The sequence below is a fragment of the Lycium barbarum genome, chromosome 1 (assembly GCF_019175385.1).
Source record: "Lycium barbarum isolate Lr01 chromosome 1, ASM1917538v2, whole genome shotgun sequence".
NCBI classification, from domain to species: Eukaryota; Viridiplantae; Streptophyta; class Magnoliopsida; order Solanales; family Solanaceae; genus Lycium; species Lycium barbarum.
This window is the reverse complement of record NC_083337.1, coordinates 1,826,166-1,846,345: the sequence shown is the minus strand read 5'-3', so window position 1 is coordinate 1,846,345 and position 20,180 is coordinate 1,826,166. Positions and strand designations below refer to the sequence as shown.

General features: G+C 36.4%; 3 long non-coding RNA genes across 3 annotated transcripts in view; 1 reads left to right on the top strand and 2 right to left on the bottom strand.

Annotated features, from left to right (window-relative positions):
• Positions 1 to 814: 814 nt before the first annotated feature.
• On the bottom strand, positions 815 to 3,472 carry LOC132628628 (uncharacterized). Its single transcript, XR_009578124.1, has 3 exons — positions 3,265 to 3,472; positions 2,315 to 2,365; positions 815 to 1,117 (listed from the first exon to the last, which is right to left on the bottom strand). It is a non-coding gene; the product is annotated as an uncharacterized LOC132628628 (long non-coding RNA).
• Positions 3,473 to 4,090: 618 nt separating this feature from the next.
• Positions 4,091 to 6,855, top strand: LOC132636407 (uncharacterized). Its single transcript, XR_009581368.1, has 4 exons — positions 4,091 to 4,225; positions 4,356 to 4,402; positions 4,514 to 5,161; positions 6,468 to 6,855. It is a non-coding gene; the product is annotated as an uncharacterized LOC132636407 (long non-coding RNA).
• An 8,526-nt stretch (positions 6,856 to 15,381) lies between these two features.
• LOC132628623 (uncharacterized) overlaps positions 15,382 to 20,180 on the bottom strand; it is a 33,023-nt gene continuing 28,224 nt past the window's right edge. Inside the window, exons 2-3 of the long non-coding RNA XR_009578123.1 lie at positions 16,383 to 16,429; positions 15,382 to 15,634 (exon numbers count right to left, since the gene is read on the bottom strand). This is a non-coding gene — a long non-coding RNA (uncharacterized LOC132628623). The remainder of the gene's footprint in view (positions 15,635 to 16,382; positions 16,430 to 20,180) is intronic.

The window sequence follows — 20,180 nt, the reverse complement described above, 5'->3', positions numbered from 1 at the left end:
TAACCATCGGACATCGGCTTCCTCACAATCACTCAAAAGAGTTTATCAAAATACAGTTTCACCCAATCAACGATACCAGATCATCACCGGGTATCTGCCATGCATCATGAATATGAGGGAATGTATACAATGCACATATCAACGATTCCGGAATTGAGCCTCGAACATCGGCCTTCTCACAATCACTCAGTAAAAGAGTTTCTCAAACATCAGTTTCATAAAATCAACTATTCCGGAATGGATCTTTGGACATCGACCTTTTTATAAAGAACTCAGGACTCATTGCAATTTAAGTCTCCGCTACTGTGCTAATATCTCTAATTTGTATTTGGAACCACTGTAAAAGGCAAAAGCCTAGTCCCACTCAAACCTAAAGCAACAACTGCATATATACAATTCTGGTTCTTTTCGCAAAGCAACATTCAATTAATATTCACACACAATATTTATATGCGGCTGTTTTTCTTTTGTGGTAGTGTTAGATGATTATGCCAAAAATAAGGTAGGGTTTTATAATTATGGTAATTTTTCTTTTGCTAAAAATAAGGCAGGTTTATGTTTCAGATTTTATTTTGAAAGGAAATACTTATTATTAGAGTTTAGTAATAATATATGTAACAAAATAGTAAATGACAACTTTTTCTATTATAGAGTCTTTTAATGAAGGGCAAAAAGTTCAAACAATATTTTTAAGGTCATTCGTTCTTTTAATATTGTCACACCCCAATTCCGCTAGGGTGTGATGGGCACCCGGCCCCATATCTGAAGCCGAGCGAACCCACAGACCTTTGGGACACACATAATCTTAGTAGACTTTTTAAATCAGATAAAAATAAAATATACAATAAACTCTCAAAATATGTTTGTTCAATGCTTTCCAAATCAAACCGAATCTATGATCATACAGAATTTAACACATCATGCAGAATGACATATAGGCTGATGAAGCCGCATGCACAACTGACATACTATACCCACGACTCTGTCTGCAAAGTCTCTAACATCAAACCAGAAAGCACACATACAAACTCTGACTCGGTGGCACCCCAGGAACAAATGGAGCTTGCCAACTCAGCTGGAACATCCTCTATAATAACTTAGCATCATCTGGGTGTACCTGCGCGACATGAAAACGCAGCCCCCGAAGAAGAGGGGTCAGTACGGAATATGTACCGAGTATGTAAGGCATGAATAATAACATACAGGAAATATAGAACATGGATAACGACATCAAAGAAATACCGAGCATATCATAAGGTAGAAAAATAACCTGTGCATATAAGTGCCCTTGGGCGAATACCATGCATGCTTGACGCTGCGGAACGTGCAGCCCGATCCATATGTGCATATACTATAACATATTACTGCGGAACGTGCAGCCCGGTCCATATACATATATTACTTTACTTTCTTAGGAAGACATTTCTTTCTATATATATAGAAAATAGAACATGTCATATTGCCGAGGCGTCGGCTCCGATCCATTTAACCATATATCCCGCGTCCGGGACGATACTACGTATCATACTCCAACTGATCAGGTGGCTGTGCGTCTATAGCGCCTTCCCTTTTCCAATCTTCCCCATATACATATACGTATACTTATAACATATAAACAGCATGCATGAGAGCCTAAAGAAAATCGTGTCCGTATCGGAGTGACATAAGGTCGGTAGCCTCTGATTATCTTATGGAATAACCATGGTCACTTTGTCTCGCCCTGGAGGAACTAGTACTATAAGGCAAGAATATAAATGAAGAGTAGTCTTAAGAGAAGACATATAATAAGATCACAAACCTCATAAGGTGTCAACTTGTATTCTTAAAGTCTTTAGAAAGTAGAATCATGTTCAAAGAAATAAGATTGAGGATTAGGAACTAACTCTATTTTCTCATGTTCATATTGAGTCCATAATTCGAGATTTTCAACTATGAAATCATATTCGTCATAATCATCACAAAAATATTCTCATTAGAATAGTTACAATACTTATCGTTCGATAAACGAAACAATTAAGAAAATCCGGGAATAACGGGCCCACCTCGGGTCAAATGAGGCGGCGTACACGATTTACATACATTACATTTCATGACGTCACTTGTGAGAGTTTTAAGGTAGTCGGGTCCTATTTGTGCAAGTTCTAGCTGTTTAGGCAATTTTTCAACATTTCCTACAATATTTAATTCAATTCTACTGAATGAAAAAGGGTCAACTTCAAACTTGGATTTCTAGGAATAGGATTGTCCCCGAGGCTCGTATCCACCCTATTATGTCTAAGGCATGCCAAAGAAGGAAGGGTGAAGCCTTACATACCTTTTCCGCTTCATACCCGTCTCCAAAATCAAGTTTCAAGTTCGCCAAAATCTACAATTTGGTCACAATTACCAAATGTTAATTGTAAGGCTTTAAGATTTCAATCTTAACCAATACTTGTTTACAAAAATTTGGGCAGCATCTCCCCTATACATACAACATTCCCGAGATTTAACTCGGCTCAAATATCAACAACCATACCAACAACAATACCAATAATCATCACAAAACACAATATAGCATAACTAGTCTCCTTTCCAACAATAGTGTAATAGTTTTCATCCCAACTTCACATTTTCAAATCAATACCAACCTTGTCATATTCATTACTAATCAAGATCATTACAATACAATTTGGAAATGTTTCATATCATTTCTACGAAATATTCACAAAATATACAAACTTTCCACCAAAACCATAATCCATCCAAAACTTCTAATCTTCAATCTACATATTCATAACATATTTCCATCTTCCAATTTCATCAACCATAATCATAATTTGCACCTTAACAATTTCATTTCCATAATTACATAAATCTACCATAAAATCACAAAACTTCTCATAACCACTTAACAACCAATCTTTCATGCCAATATGGACTATTATCCTTCCAAATTCACCAACTAACATAATAATTCACATTTAGAACTCCACTTCCATAATTACATAAAAACTCCATTAAAATCACATAATTTCCTATAACTATTTCCAATAATTTTCCATGCCAACTTGAACCATTTTCTTCCATTTCCAATATAAGGTCCACCACAACTACAACTAGAATATAACATAAAATTCAACTCATCTTATTTATACAACATTACATACACATGCACATATGCAAACCCACTTTGTAAACTTCCATATTTCCATAAATTCTACTCATTTCTACATACTACAACATAAACCAACCTTCATAACATAATAAAAAGGAATTAATTCTTACCTTTTCCTACAATCTTCTTCACTTGACCAAGTTGTCAACTTGAAGAAACAAGTGCTCTTTCTTCCAAAATAATTACACCAAGTTGTAAAGGACTCTTGAATTAGTGGAAATACCACAAGAAAATAATTTTTGGAGAAAGATTTCAAGGGGTGAAATTTGGAGGGTCTTGGCCGTATACCCCTCTTGTTTTGCTCTTCTTTCTTTTGTTTTTCTCTTTCTCTTATTTCTTGAATGTTCTATGGATTAAGATGATGAATATATGGTCCCTTTTTATTTATTCATCACATGGAAATTAATTAATTTTGTGGGCTTGGGCCATGTATGGCCGGCCACCCCTCTCTATTGGGCCTAAATTTGCTCTTCTTTTTTTGGGCCTAACCCGGTTGGTCCCGAGTTGGGCCTAACCCACTGACCTTTCAACCTTAAAACATCCATATCTCCTTGTACCGACGTCACCTGGGAACCCACGACATATGGTTGGAAAGCTAATTCAATTATCTACAACTTCTATTTCTTGGTATTTTTCCAAATTCCAAACTTATAATACCGTTTTTGCCCCCCAAAGGCAGGTTACCCGAAAACGATTTCTTAAAAATATTCGTTTGGAGAACTTCCACTTTGATTTGGCCCAAGGGTCCTTCTTGAGTTGTGTTTAACTCCACATATGTGATTCATATGACTTTTCAGATGTTCCAAAAAAATCTCGATGTGTGAGCCCCACCTCAGCAAATAATCTGACGTTAAAAAATACGGGATATAACAAATATAGTATATAGATATAGTTTTTTCACTTCACACTTCTTATTTTTCCTTCACTTTTTTGCATTTAATTACTAAACCAATGGGTGTTTTACAAAGGACTAATTGCCAGAAGAAACGAGATGTCTTCTCCCACAATCATCTCTCTCCCGATTGAAACCACTGACAAGAATTCCTCTGCAATGGTCTTATACTTCCAATGGTAGAGTACTACTTTCTTCTCTGTCCCTTAATTTGATAAAGTGAAAGTTTATTATCTTCGTAGCCTTTTTCCTACTGTTTACTATACTAAAATTTCTAATTGTCGTTCTGTGTTCTTTCTATTTGTACAGGGGAAACAATTTTGAAAAGTGATAAAAAAAACTTTTGATAATTGCAGGTATTATTAGCATGTCTGGAATGGTTGGGTTTTATCCTTCTTTCTCTTTGCCTATTCTCAATCTATATTTTCTTATTGTTATAAAATTCTTATTCTTTTTCTTGGCAAAAGGTTGAAATAAAAGTGTTAGATGGACTGTGATCGATGCGGAAGAAAGAACAAACACACACCCACCAAATAAAAAATCATTTGAACTCATAATGTGATCTACAAGAGAAACCGGTATTTGATTTGGGGTCCAATCTTCCAAGAAAAAAGAAGAAGGAAAATGTCAGGCTTTTAGTTTTTAAGGAAGAGATGTGGTCTTCCATACAGTATTTTGGACAACATTATGTATTGCTGATTTTATGTTCTAAGTTCTCTTCTTTTTTCTTTTAAGAATCTGGTTTTGATAATTGTACTTTTTAGGTGACTAAACGTGCTCGAGTCGGTTTATATGTACTTTAAAAAGTTTTAAAAAAAGTTTGCTGGTTTATGCTTTGGTTAATGAAGAATTTTGGGATCCAAATCTCTGTAGATTGTCTACGAGCTATATTTGTTTGTGTTACTTGGCGTTCAATAGTATTCAGGTCTTTCTGTAATCGGCTTGGGAGACAGTTTTGAATAATGGACAAGAAGAAGTATCTGATTGGATCCTAGCATTACACATTCTACGAGGAGGTAGGGAAAGGAACGAGTTCCTAAGTTCACTGCGCTCTTTGTATCATCTGAGTGAGATTGTTGTCAAAATCCGACTTCGAGCGTGATAGTTGCGATTTGGTAATATTCCTTTGTTTCTTTTTCCTTATTTTGTAAGCTGCTTTATCTTGAAGTAAAGCTCTATGTGTTTGTGTACTTGGTCTCTAATTGAATTTATTATTATCGGAAGAAGGAAAAGATAAAAAAAATATTGTGTGAAGTTTTGTGTCACCGATTTTGTTGTGATGCGAGATGTCATGCCGTGAAACTTTGATATTGAATGACACTATGACAGAGAAGTTCTAACGTTACTTTACAATGTAAATAAATTCATTTGGTGAGAACATAAAGAACGCACGTGAATTATACGTGCTAATTTGGTATTGAAAATAGTATTTGGAGTGGATGCTTGAAATTTTCTTATTCCAGGTCACCAAGTTCCTCTTATCCATTTACATTAAAGTTCCCCTAACAGTTCAACTTTTGTTCACTTCTTGATATGTGGATTCAAGATATCTTGATGCTGAAACTTTGTTTTTGAAAAAAGGATGATATATATCAGCGACACATTTCACCCTTAAATGAAGATGACACAAAATTATTATGCTACTTCTCTTTTGAAGGAAGTTGTTCCCCTGACTTGTGCTTTATAGTCATTAGCTGAAACTTCAGTGAGCTTGGTATCTCTGTAGTTTTTTCAAATGGAGAAGCTACAACATTTTTCTTTAAATCTTCTAGAAAATTGAAAATTCCATATGGTGTATTTCCTGTATCTTTTTATCCCTACAAAAAAATGCTTGCAGTCCCTTCATTGAATTTATCGGAAACAACCTCTTTACCCCATAAAGGTTGAGGTAAGGTCTGCGTACATCTTACCCTCCCCAGACCCCACTTGTGGGATTACACTCGGTATGTTTTGTTGTTGTTGTTGTTGTTGCTGTTGTTTGTTGTTGGTGCCGGACATTTTAAGATGGTGAGAAGATTTTATAAGAAGAGGAAGAAACAGATTTTGGGATTTAACAGAAAATATGAAGACTACAAATAAATAAGAAGAAGAAGAAAAAGAAAAATAAGGAAAGAAAAGCGCCTAGAACAAAGTAGAGAAGGAAAAGTCATTTAACCTAGTAGTTAGTATTATGGGTGCTGACCCCCTCCAGTCATTTAACCTCCGGTATGTCTTCAATGCACTTTTAGATTGAAGTCATATGTACATGTAAAAATTAACAGTCTTGATTGAATCGAAGTGTATTCAAAATTCTTTTTACTTCTCCTTTTATATGCTAAACAAAGTGCAAAAAATAATAATTTTATACTATCAGTTATATGTTTGTTTTCCTGTTTGTCGAGAAATATTGAATTCTGTTATTCATTATCTACCATGGTTTAGGTCAAACCAATTCAGGAGTGGTGATATTCTCCATTAATTTTCAGCACTGACTGTGATGACGGAGTTGACTGTGGTGGCAGAGATGTCATTCGTTGACGACTAGCCTGGTCTATGAATGACTCCATTGATGCATGATAACAGGGGCACACTTGAATAAATGGGGAGGTAATCAATAATAGAATGGTAATGGTCTTTGCTGGGTTACAGAAATTATTAAACTAGCAAGAGGAGAAAAATATTATTTGCCATCTATGAGGAGAAAGAAGAGAAAGGGAGAGACAGAAAAAGTGATGAAAACAATTAGTGCATTTAAACGTTTCCCACTTTTCCTCTATGTCAGTTGAATAATTCTTATCCTTCTTCCTTTTCATATTCTTTAACATTTTAACATGGTGTGTTTTCGAGCAACAAAGAACAATTAGAGTGATGTATCAAATATATTAAGCGAGCCAACAATCCAAGAATTTTTATGTTTTCGTGCTATATTCAATACGGAAAAGGGTCAAAAATACCCCTGAACTATCAGAAATGGATCACATATACCATCCGTTTGCATTTGGTATCAAATATACCCTCGCCGTTACCAAAGGAGGTCACAGTTACCCCTCCACTTAACAATTGGCCGTTTAAGCTGATGTGGCAGTGCCACGTGGAATGAGGTGGCCTTTTAAGCTGAGGGGCTGAGGTGGCCGTCCACGTGGATAATTTTTTCCACATGGCACTGCCACATTAGCTTAAACGGCCAACTGTTAAGTGGAGGGGTAATTGTGGCCTCCTCTGGTAACGGCGAGGGTATATTTGATACCAAATATAAACAGAGAGTATATGTGACCCATTTCTGATAGTTCAGGGGTATTTTTGACCCTTTTCCAAAGAAAAAATAACAAATTGAAATGAAAGAAAAAAAAGGAAAACATCAAAGACGAGAAAAAGCTATAGTTTAACCTACAAAGATTATTAAGAAAAAATATCAATAATACCACAAGGATGAAAATTAAAGAAAAATTAAGGTTATTTGATAAATATAGGATTGATTAAAACTTGAAATCTCATATATTTTGATTTGATGATTAATTCTAATATTTGAAAATTTAAAATAATAAGTTTGTAGTGACCGCGCGAAGCATGGGTAAATTTACTAGTATGTATATAAATACACATCATCTTCTCGTACCTATAGCCTCAGGTTAACCCAACAAATTCGATCATTTGCTATACTATTTTACTAGCTTTTCTCCGTTCACTCTTTTTTCCCCACCTTTACTGAAGAGGGTTCAATTGAATCGTTTATTGTGCAAAAAATTAAGGGCCAAAACAATATTTTGTGTGTGTGTGACTATATATTATTGAATTTCTTTGACATAGGGAAGTTTCTGTTGTAGTGGTAAAAGGCGGTTCAAGATTTACTTTAGGCCGCGGACTCAAATTTCAGGTGTGTCATTCTTGCATTATTGTTTGGACTTCCCTTATTGGAATTCCTAACTTTGTTAGGTGTGATATTTTTGCATTATTTTAGCTTCACTCATTCAACTCCGGTCAAATCTCATAAGGTGTAACATTCTTGCGTTATTTTAACTTCCGTTATCAGAATTTCCAACTCTCCTCAAATCTTAGATGTGATGCTCTTGCGTTTTTTCAACTTCTCTTCTCACAATTTTTAACTTCACTCAAATATCAGCAGCTGTGACATTCTTGTGTTATTTTAACTTCTCCGCTCAGATCTCAAGTGAGAGATTTTTTCCTTGTCAGAATTAATTCCTTACTTCGTCAGGTGTGACATTCTTGCATTATTTCTAACTTTCTTGTCGAAATTCCAGACTCTGTCCCTGAGTACCTAGCTAGGTAATTACCCACCCTCCCATGCATGGTAGTTGTTCATGATGAGGACCCTTTTGGTTTTGAAGATTACTTTCCTTAAATGATTAAAACATGAAGGGTTGAAAGGTTCATGGAGGAACTATGCCATGGTTTTTGCTTGCTAATGGATGTAAGTGTAGGGCTCATTACATTTGAAAGCTTGAAGAGGAATACAATCTTGATGGGGTTGCATGAATTGAGAGATGATGAGCTTGTTTGCATGTTGGCTGAAGGAGATTTGGATGGAGATGGAGCTCTTAATCAGATGGAGTTCTGTACACTCATGTTTAGATTGAGTCCAGGATTATTTATGGATCCGTTTTAAAAGTCAGATTGGATTTCCAAGAAATGTATGAATAACTAGGGACATATTGATTTACAATATTTTATTCCTAGCTATATGTTTTACTATACAAGGAACATGTATTAATTGTTCTATCTTGTAAAATGATGCTCATAGTGTATGGTGTGAAAAAAAAAACTTGTGCGATGAATGCGGATCGAACACGTGACCTTCAGATCTTCAGTCTGACGCTCTCCCAACTCAGCTATCCCCTCTACGTATTGAATCTTCGGATGAAGAAATATACTAGAATGTATTAATAATTGTTAATTGGACCATTAGTATAACTTACCTCTCACATTAAAATGAATCAGCACTAAAAGTAAATCATGTTTGATTTTAGTTTGAAGAGATTTAATCACCATATAGAAATCAGCACGAACTTATACAATGTTTGGCAACCACGTGATTACACAGTACACTCCAAACTGCTTATTACATAAAATGAATCCTTTCATCATTACTGGAAAAAAAAATCCTTTCATCATTACATAATTAACATTTAACATACAGTACATAAGATACAAGTAATAATAAGAAAATATTAAATCTGAAGTAACAATATAATATCACCTACCTTCTAAGGTATGGATAAGGTCTGCGTACACTCTAATTTCAGGGGCGAATTTAGGTAGAGAATTTGGGGCACGTGAGCCCATGGTCTCTCTGTAAAACTCGGTATTGTATATATATATATTTTTTAACACTAGTATAATATTATTTGATGGAACCCATGTTACAAGAAGACGAAATAATACACTTGGTTGAAAGTTGAGTTATTTACCTAGAAAACAATTCTCACTTAACACACTTTTACTTCTTTTTTTTAGTGGTGAAACCCATATTCTAAAAATCTTAAATTCGTCTGTGTCTATCCTCATCAGACCCCACTTAATGGAATTTCACTGGGTATGTTGTTGTTGCTTGTTGTAACGATACACTATCATACAAGAGGTAGTTGTAGTCATCTCCATGAAGATATTAACACAAAAGTTATACAAAATATCAGTGAAATTTTAGATTGTACTTCCATCTTAAATAGGCTTAATGGAGAAAGGATAAAATTTAGCGATTTAAATAACGGTAGAGATATTTTCTACGGATGGAGGGTAAAAGTAAACTTTTTGGCATAATAAAGGCCATATTTGGCCCTCTCCCAATACTTAATTATTTTTTGTCATAAAAGCTTTCGGGGGGTCCCTTGGCTTTTCAATGATCAATAATACTTTTTCTGTCCCAAAATAAGTATCATCTTAGTAACAAAATCTCAAAATAAAGTCATCTTAGAAATTCAAGATAAATATTGGCAAATGTTTTCATCTATGCCCTTAGCATTAAAGAAGTAGTCCTCTTTAATACTAAATTCTTAAAAGACATCTAATAAATATGCGCAGTTTAGTAAACTTCACACGGTATTTATTAATTTCTTAATGGACATGATTCTTGCTAAGATGACACTTATTTAGGGAGGACGGGAGTAGTACTCCCTCCGTCCTATTTTATATGAGGGTATTTGACTGCGCACGGAGTTTAATAAATAAAATAAGACTTTCGAAACTTGTATCCAAAATAAGACTTAAACATTTATTTGACTAGAAGTCATCTAAGGATAAAATAAGAAGATTAAAGTTAAATTTCTACTCCCAACTATATTAAGGTGTCATTCTTTTTAACCGACTAAAAAGGAAAGGAAGCATATAAACTGACACAGTGTAACTAATAAGTGCAAATAAAACATTGTGGACTGTATTGTACTTATAGAAACTTTCAGCGACCTCGTGCTATGTTTTGTTCTTTTGAATCCCTCTAATCTCAAGAAAATGCCAAAAGGACACTAAAGAACAGTAAACTGACCGGAGAGTCCCCACAGATTTTTCGATGAAGACAAATGGGTCTCAGAAAACCAAGCAATGTGGTTGGAAATTTATCAAAGAAATGCAACGAACAATTCTATCACTGGGCTTTTTTGGTAAAAATCTTCTAGCAAGTCGCAGTAATGTCCTTATCTTGGCTTGGTCTTTAATTTTTGACCATTAACTTTTGCCCTTCGCCTAAAATCTCAGGGTTTCGGGTTCGAACCCCTGCTAAGGCGAAAATTAAAAAAACAAAATTGCTAGGCAACCTCTGCCCCATCGGGCGGAATTTACTTGCAAAACTCTCCCTTAAGTCAGAGTTTGCAGGTAAATTATGTCCAATGGGACATTTTGCCTGCAAATTATGCCTTAAAGTAGAGTTTTGTAGGCAAACTATGCCATAGCATGTGAGTGTGGCTGTACCTTGGAATGTAAGTCTGCCTATAAAGACATGTGAGTGTGGCTGTACGGGTTGCTTGGGTTTGTCAACTTTATGCTGGTTTCTTGAGAAATTAGTTTTTCAATCCAGCATTTTATATTTTTGTTGCAGGGACGATGAATGGTTCCACATAAGCCACCCGTAAGCATCTGTTTTTTATTTTGTTGTCTTGCAAATTCAAGTTCTTCCTGCTGATTTTTTTTTAAATTTTTGACTGAGCGAGAATTCGAACACGGAACCTAAGAGTTTTAGGCGAAGGGCAAAAATTAAAGACCAACAAGTTGAGAGGTAAAAATTAAAGACCAGTGCATTTGAATGGCACTCCGCACAAAAAAAAAAAATGAAAATCTTAACTGCCTTTAACTTTAAATTTTTACCCGTTTGGCTATGAGAATTATTCACTTTTTTTGGGAATATTATTTTACTTTTTTTACTTTATGATATTTGGCCATAAAAATACCAAACACATCTTGAAATTGTATTTGAAACTAGACGGCCTATGCCCGTGTTGCGCACGGGGCCAACACTTTAGATTATAGTGCATCTATGTGTATGTAGTTGTCTTTGAATAGTGATTATATATATATATATATATATATATATATATATATATATATATATATATATATATATATATATATATATATATATATAGAGAGAGAGAGAGAGAGAGAGAGAGAGAGAGAGAGAGAGAGAGAGTATATATTATGCTTAAAACACGATTAATATAACATTGTAGTTTGTGCTTCTTATCTAAAATTTTATTATATTAATGTTTGCTACGAATACAAAATCGGCAAATTTATTAATATTTTTTAAAAGAGAAGACTTGTTTAAAAGGAAACTATTTTCCTCTCTTTGAGATAAAACAATAGCAATATTTAAGCATCAGTTGATACTTTCAATTTTAATTCGATTAATTTAAAGGTGTAAAATACTTATTATTTTTTATCAAATTTTGATTTGGATAATTCTAATTCAATTTATTAAATTAATTTTACATGTTTAAAACGAAACAAAGTAGAAATTGATTTTCTATTTAAACGAAGAAATACTATTTTTTATTTTTTGGTAAATATTCTCGGTTTAGCTCATTTTACTTGTCATGTTGTCTTTTGCATCGTTTTTTAAGAAAACGTCGATTAGAATTATAATTTGACTAATTTACCTTATTCATTTTTTGATCTCCATTTGATATATGTTTTTACGATATTAATCTCTTTTCACATTTATTAGAGTAAGAATAAAAATAAAAAAGTAATTAAGAATAAAAATAAAAAAGTAATTAAATTCTATCTTATTTTAAAATATAAATATTTTAAGTATATTTATTTTAGTGAACATAACAAATAAATGACATGGCGGAATAGCAAATACAACAGTTTAATATCTAGATTAGATCTTAGGCTAATATAAAAAAAGAAAGAAAACTGTATGGTTTGACTACTTAAATTTTTGAAGAAAAGCAATTTCATTTGCTCCCACTAATGGATTGATACACACATGGCAATGAATCCATCATTATTGACTTAATGAGATACTTTGGAAATTACATGAATATTGTTTGATTTTTTAATATGGAGTGCACTTTTTATGGACATTATTAATTTGCACTATTTTTATGCATATATATATATATATATATATATATATATACTATGTTCAAAACACGATTAATATAACATTGTAGTTTGTACTCCATATCTAAAACTTTAGTATATTAGTGTTTACTACGAATACAAAGTCTGCACTTTTTTTCTGACATTTTTTTTTTTTTAATATGGGATTCACTTTTTTTTTATATATTGCTTGTGTTATATCCTGTATTTTTATACATTGGGACAACCCGGTTTAACTATGATAATTTAGGGCCAAGACTATTCCGGGATTTGAAGTCGGGACTTTTGGCCGTTGATTTTATTTTGAGATATAAGTTGTGCATGAAATTGTTGACATTGAACACTTACGAAAATTTGAGACCAAAAGTGATATAATTGGAATTGAAAATCTTGCCAAATAAGGTCTTGTGTCCGTGTAGACGGGAGTGGTCCCACACATTGTTGTGGCCAATTTTAAATGGTCCAACACATGTGTGGGCCCAAGGACACTTGGAGGTTTTTAGGTGGAACTTAAAAGATGACTTCTAAGTCATCTTTTCTCATTTTCCACACTTAGCAAAATATCAAGAACTTGGAGAACAACTTCTCCAAGCTCACGGCCAAGAGGGAGAAAAACCCAAGTTCATTTTAAGCCACCCCAAAATTATTTCCTTGGTACAAACCCACTATTTGGAGGTCCCTAAGTAGCGTGGAAGCATTGTTGGAGCGATCAAGTCATTCGTTTAAGAGATCGCAAACCCTAACCCATTGTGGAATTGAAGAAGAAAGGTAAGTTTTGATCTTGTTTATGTGTTGTGAACATTTTATTCATGTTGTAGTATGTTAATATGGAGGAAATTGGTGAAATATAGTATGTTGGAAGTGGGTTGTGTGATGGGTGTGTTAGCCGTGTGAGGTGTGTGTGTGTTGTGTGGTATTGAGTTGATGAATTAGTTCCATGTAGCATGTTTGATTGTTGTAGGGTGAAGAAATAAATTAGAACCATCTAAATGTGTATATGGGTGTATGGCCGTGTATATAGCCTCCAATGTGTAGCAAGGAATGAATTAATATCGCTTGGTGTTTTAGTTGTTGTCGTTATGAATTCTAGTTTGGAAATGAAAGTTTAATGTCCAAAAATTGATATGGTAAGTGTGCGGGATGACTTGGGGAATTTTGTGCAATTAATACAATTTTTATTTTTATGAGAATGGCATTGTTAGAATGGGGATTGTTGGTGCAAATCATGATTCGAAAGTCGGAAGGTGTGTTATAGTGAGGTTCTCGGTTTAGGGGTTGTTTTCGGCCAAGTTGGAGAAAATGTGGGATTGTTGGAAATATTATGTAATTTGTTTAAAAGTGTTATTGAATGTTGTTAGTATGGGTTTGGGGTAGTATTTGAATGTATAAGCGATAATGTGACTTGAATGTAAGCCGTCGAATTAATTATTATGAATGTTGTTGAATGATGAAAAAGAGAGTATTAATGTAATATTGCCTTTCGGATTGGTTATTGGAGTTGCTAGGTTGGTTATTGTTGTTGTTGTTGTTGTTGTTGTTGTTGTTGTTGATTTTGGACGAGTTAAATTCTCGGGTTGGCCTATTTACAGGGGAAGTGCTGCCCAAATTTCTGTAGAATTTAATGCTAGTTTGGAATAAATTGCTTAAGTGCCCATAGCTAATGTTTGATATTCGTTGGCGTATTTGTAGACCTTGGGGAGCCCGAGGCGTAGGTTGGGATTAACTTTAGATTGGCTAACTTGGAGTGCGTACGAGGTATGTAAAGCTTAAGTCTTCTTTTTTTTGGCATGCCTTAGTTTTCAATAGGCTAGATTATGAGCCTTGAGGAAAATTCTAAGATTCGAAATCCGAGCACTCTATGATCCTTATACCTATTTCTTGGCATTCTTATGTATGATGTGACGAAATATGAGCCTTTATGTTTTCGAAAGAATTGATTTCCAAACTTTGTATAAAAAGGTTTGTTTTAAAGAATTCCGTAGCTAAGAACGCCATATCTTTCACAGAAAGGCTCGGATTGCCTTAATATTTTTTTTAGGAGTTTATATGGCGTATGATGAGTATATTTTCCATAGGCGGGCCCGGCTCGGGTCAATACCCGTCCGTGGATCCCGCGACTTTCCTTTATGTAATTCGGAGAACTTTTGAAAGAATTTGGTATGACTATTATTTTGATTTCTAAGTATGATCATTTTACTTATGTTTGAGTTCTTGATAATGATTTTATGCATATGACTACTCACGACTCTACTCGTGCCTTCTGTTATACTTTTCGCCGAGTCCCGTGCCGGTTCTGTTGTCGTGCGCACTATGATATACTCTGGAGTTATGTTGTGTTTATGATTTACCGAGCCACTCGTTGGAGGGCCAGGTTCCACTTATTTTGGTGTTATGCTGTGTTATGATATGTGACGGGGATACGGAGATTTGAAACCTTTCTGGTGTTATGCTGTGTTATGGCGCCATCGACGGGCGGGCGACCATATTCTTTTGTACCCTATGCATGACTTATATATTTTTAAATGAAATATTTTTGATATGTTGGATTTGTACTCATGTTCTGTACTCCTATTTCGTTTATGTCTCAGATTTGTTTTCTGTATCTTCTGCTTTGCATATTCAGTACATATTTCGTACTTACCCCCTGTCACGACCCAACTAGGGCCGCGACGGGTACCCGGGACTAACCACCGAGCACTGCTCGTTTCCTCACTCGTCATAACCATTTTACATTTCTTTATCATTCATAATCTCATAATCATAAGACAACAATTTTTCATTTGACAACACAAATGATTTTATTATACATGTGCCCCTTAGGCCATCAAAATAACATATACAAATATAACATAGTAATCTTGTGAGACCATCTAACCCACACTGCGCGTCTATGAGCCTCTACTGACATATTATACATATAGACGGAACAAGACTCTGTCGTGCGCGAAATACATAAAGGAGCCAAAAGAATAAACATAAGCACCTCCGAACAATGGAGTGCTCTCAATCAGCTGACAACTACTAAGAATCTGGATCAAGCTCACCTCCCTATCTACCTGTGGGCATGAACACAGCGTCCGAAGAAAACGGACGTCAGTACGAATATTGTACTGAGTATGAGAGGCATAAACAATAGCAATATATCAATGAAATATGAAGGCATCAATGAGATAAAGAGGCATCAAGAAAGAGCAATCTGTACTGGCTATCAAAAATAACTGAAATAATGCATGCTCACTTACTGATAATGATTATCATGTATGTATACACATATAAGCTGCCCGTCCATATAGGTACGGTGTGATAATGTATAAGCTGCCCGTCCAGGTAGGAGCGGTGTGATAATCATAGCCTGCGTCCAGGCCTCTCGCGTCCGGGGTATAAGCTGCCCACTATAGTGGTGTGCACATCTACGTGCCTGCCCGACCGACTATAGCGCGGCGCGGTGTGAGAAAATACATACGTATATATATAAAGCATGCATAAGAGCCCAATCAAAAGCCATAACTATATCGGAGTGACGTAAGGTCGGTGGCTTCCTACGTCATTATGGAACATTCATTGACATCCTGCCTCACCTTGAAGGAATTAGCATATAAGGTGAGTGTAAGCAATAAATAGCATCATTAACATCATAGGATCATCACAACATGAGTATTGGGATTTCTATACTTTACTCATTACCTTGTGTGGCTAATTATGGACATAGACTCGTATTTTTCGGAACTTAAGGAAACTCATGGATAAAAAGAGAGTCAAGCTATAAGATTCATGCCATAGAAAGAAAGGACTAGCCTCACATACCTTGAACTCTATCTAATGTCCAACGTCTACTTCTCGAGCTCGCAGGTCTAAAATTAAGATAACATAGGCCACAGTTAGATTATCCACATCACTTACTGACCAATCCAAGTACGAGTGAAACTTAACAAAATTCGGGCAGCATTTCCCCTGTAAACTTAACAATCCTCGAAATTCCAACTTAGCCAAACATCAATAAAAATACCAACAACAACAATACCAACAATTTCATATCAAACTAGAATTAAATCCATTCTTAAATTACTCCCAAAACAGCCCATAAAACAAATACAACTTCGACTTTAACCATTTAATTCCTTCATTCTCATCATATAATCCACGTCAACAACAACCACAATACTAACTAAAATTAATTCACCATTTCTAATTAGAGCAGCCCTCTACACGGCTCAAACAACACCTCAACATCAACATACATAATTCCTTTATTTTTAACACATAATTCATAACAATAATAACAACAACCACAATCAAACCCATTTCTAATTTAAACAACTTCAATTCTGTCCATATCAACACCAACACTTAATCATGCAATTTTCTTACTTCCAATTCCACTTAATACAATTTAATCTTTCCACTACAACATCATTAACTCCAATTTCATGACAAAAGAAGAAGTCTTACCTCAAATATAATTAGGACAGATCTTCCAATAACTTGCACAATTTGCCCATTTCATCTTCTTCAACTTTAACTTCTGATCTTGCTGCTCCCTCAAACACTTAGAACACCTCAGAGATTATTTATTTATTTATTTTATTTTTTTTGCTATCAAAATCTTGAGCCTTATTGTGGACTGCCATGGCCGTGAGCTTGGCAGCCATGGTTAATGCTAATTTTCTTAAGAAACAAAATGATTAGCTAAGAGAGAATGGTTTAATTTAGGGGTGCTAGTACGTTTCTTAAGAAGCAAAAATGGAAGCAATGTAAAAATGGGAATTCTCCAAGTAGAAAGTAATGTGCAGCAATTGTAAATGCAAAAAGGCATTCACTTCCTTGGCCTTAAACGTATCCCCATGCACTTTATGTGCTTTATGACTCACCCATAACACTTAATGCCACTTTTATCTAATTCACATGACAAGGACACATGACACTCATTACTATTATTTAACGTAGCATTTGGTGAATTATGCAACTTCCTGTAATTGCATAAGAATGAAACACGTACTGCCCTTGGACCAAACATATGTCCTTGTCCAATATTACCTATAATGATTATCCCTTTGTGGGACCCACATATAAATGTTGTCCTCTTAGAATCATCCAAATATTTTGACTACTCATTTTTGTTTCACGCTACCTTCGGCCACTTTTAATTTATCCACATAACTAGTCTCTTGCTCTCAGTTCACTTAAATAGTAATTATTTTTTTAGCACACCTTATATACACATTTTATGCTCCTATGATATGTCACTAGTTCATGGCCTCTTTTGCCACACATAAAATATTATTTCCAATCATCGATGTCACTTTTTACCGTCTTAAATCATTTCGGGACTTCATCCTCTTATACACCGAGTTCTTAATTTGCATACTTGAATATGATCAAATCCTCCGTGCTCGTGTAAATTTTGTTCATATTGGACGATTAAATTTTTCTAGTCCAAAAATACGGGATATTATAGCTTGGACCGTATTTCATCAAATAAATTTCGAACCTCGACAAAACTTATTTTCTTAGATTTGTTTAACTTCAAATATTTATAACACATCTGTATCATTACTACAACCACCCACAAACTTGGGAGGATAACCTCATTTTCGCTACTAATATCATTTAACTCGCACCCTTTCCAACACATGAAAATACGGGATGTAACACCCCCCTTTCTTCAGGGGGCTGCGTTCATGCCCGCAGGTACAGACACACAGTTTGGTGATCCACCAGTTTAGGACACCCTCTTTTGCTGTTCGGAGTGCTCTTCTCATTCCAGAGCCTACATTTTGGTATATACGTTCGTTCGTTACATATGTATATATTTGTTCAGGGGTACGGCGGGGCCCTGTCCCGCCATATGTTTTGATTGGTCTGTGTAGAGGTCTGTAGACGTATTTGTGGGTGTGTGTGCCTACTTCTGTTCAGATGTGTTTGTATGATCCTATTCGCTATGGCAGCCTTGTCGGCGTGCATTCATATTTGTTTTGGGGCCGTTGTGCCATTTGATAGCCTTGTCGGCTTTTCATATATATATATATATATATATATGTGTGTGTGTGTGTGTGTGTGTGTGTGTGTGTGTGTACACATGGTTGTGTTTGAAATGTGTCTGAGATAGTTTGATATAATTTGAGGCAGCGTGTGATATTAGTGCCGTATACACTATCTGAGTGTGATTTATTCAGGATGAGTGTGTTAGGGTGCCCAACTCGGGCACTAGTCACGGCCTACGGGGTTGGGTCATGACAGAAGTGGTATCAGAGCGGTTTTTCCTTGGAATGTCTACAGGCCGTGTCTCGTAGAATCTTGTTTATCGTTGTGTTGTGCACCACTTCTATAAACAGGAGGCTACAGGACATTTAGGGTGTTTCCTTTCTTTGAATCTTAGATCGTGCGATAGAGCTGTGCTATTAGGATGACTCTGTTCTGATCAGTAGTTGTGTTTTTTTTCAGTGATGCCTCGGAAAAAGGCGACAGCTGCCCAGAAGGGCAAGAGACTCTGGCGCCCGAGCCTCCAGCTCCTCAGCCAGGGGCGGAGGATAGGACGTTGAGGGAGGCAGTGCAGTTATTGACTACTTTGGTAGCGGGACAGGCTCGTAGACGCGGGCTGAGAGGTGATGATGATGATGACAGGCGTGATAGCCTGAGGGTTCGTGAATTTCTGACATGTGGTCCCCTAGAGTTTTTCGGGTCTAAGCCCGAGGAGGACCCCCATGACTTCATTCAGGGGATGCGGCGTTCATTAGATCTGGTCAGGGCTTCAGAGACCGAGTCCGTTGAGTTGGACTCGCACAGACTACGAGATGTTGCTGCCAATTGGTATGAGTCTTGGGAGCTGTCCAGGGGTGAGAGTGCTTCCCCAGCTACTTGGGATGAGTTTGTGGCTGCTTTTCTCCGTCACTTTTTGCCCCCGGAGTTACGGCGAGCGCGGGTTGACAAATTCTTGCTGTGGCAGCAGAGAGGCCGGAGTGTTCGTGGGTATAATCTGGAGTTTGATTCTCTGGCTCGATATGCACCTGCTATAGTAGCGGATATGGCTGACCGTATGCACCGGTACGTGGTAGGATTGGACCGCTACCTGATTGACAGTTGCATGGCGATGGCGTCACAGACTGATATTGATATCGCCCGGTTACAGGCCTATGCTCGGGGTATGGAGGACCGGTACAGAGAGGACCGGTCGGGCAGAGATCGTGACAGGAGGCCGCCCAAGAGGGCCAGGTCTGCGGGGTATTCTGGAGATTCTCGAGGCGGACAGCCTCAGCATCAGTCGTCAGGCAGATATTTTCCTCCGTCAGGCCGGGGTACACAGTCAGCCGGCAGACGATTTGACAGTGCAGGACCATCTGGGGCCGGTCAGAGCTCCAGAGCATCAGGTTCCCAGATAGCCAAAGGTTCCAGCCAGTCCAGACCACCCAGGCCCCGTTATTCTTATTGTGGGAAATCGCACCCAGGGGAGTGCTATCGAGCTACCGGAGCCTGCTTTTCTTGCGGCCGTCAGGGCCATATTATGCGTGATTGTCCGATGGCGAGTGGTTCTGGTAGTACAGTTCAGCCGACGGGATCAGCCGCGGGTTCATCTTCTACTCCCTCAGCTATGCGCCCTGCAGGGCG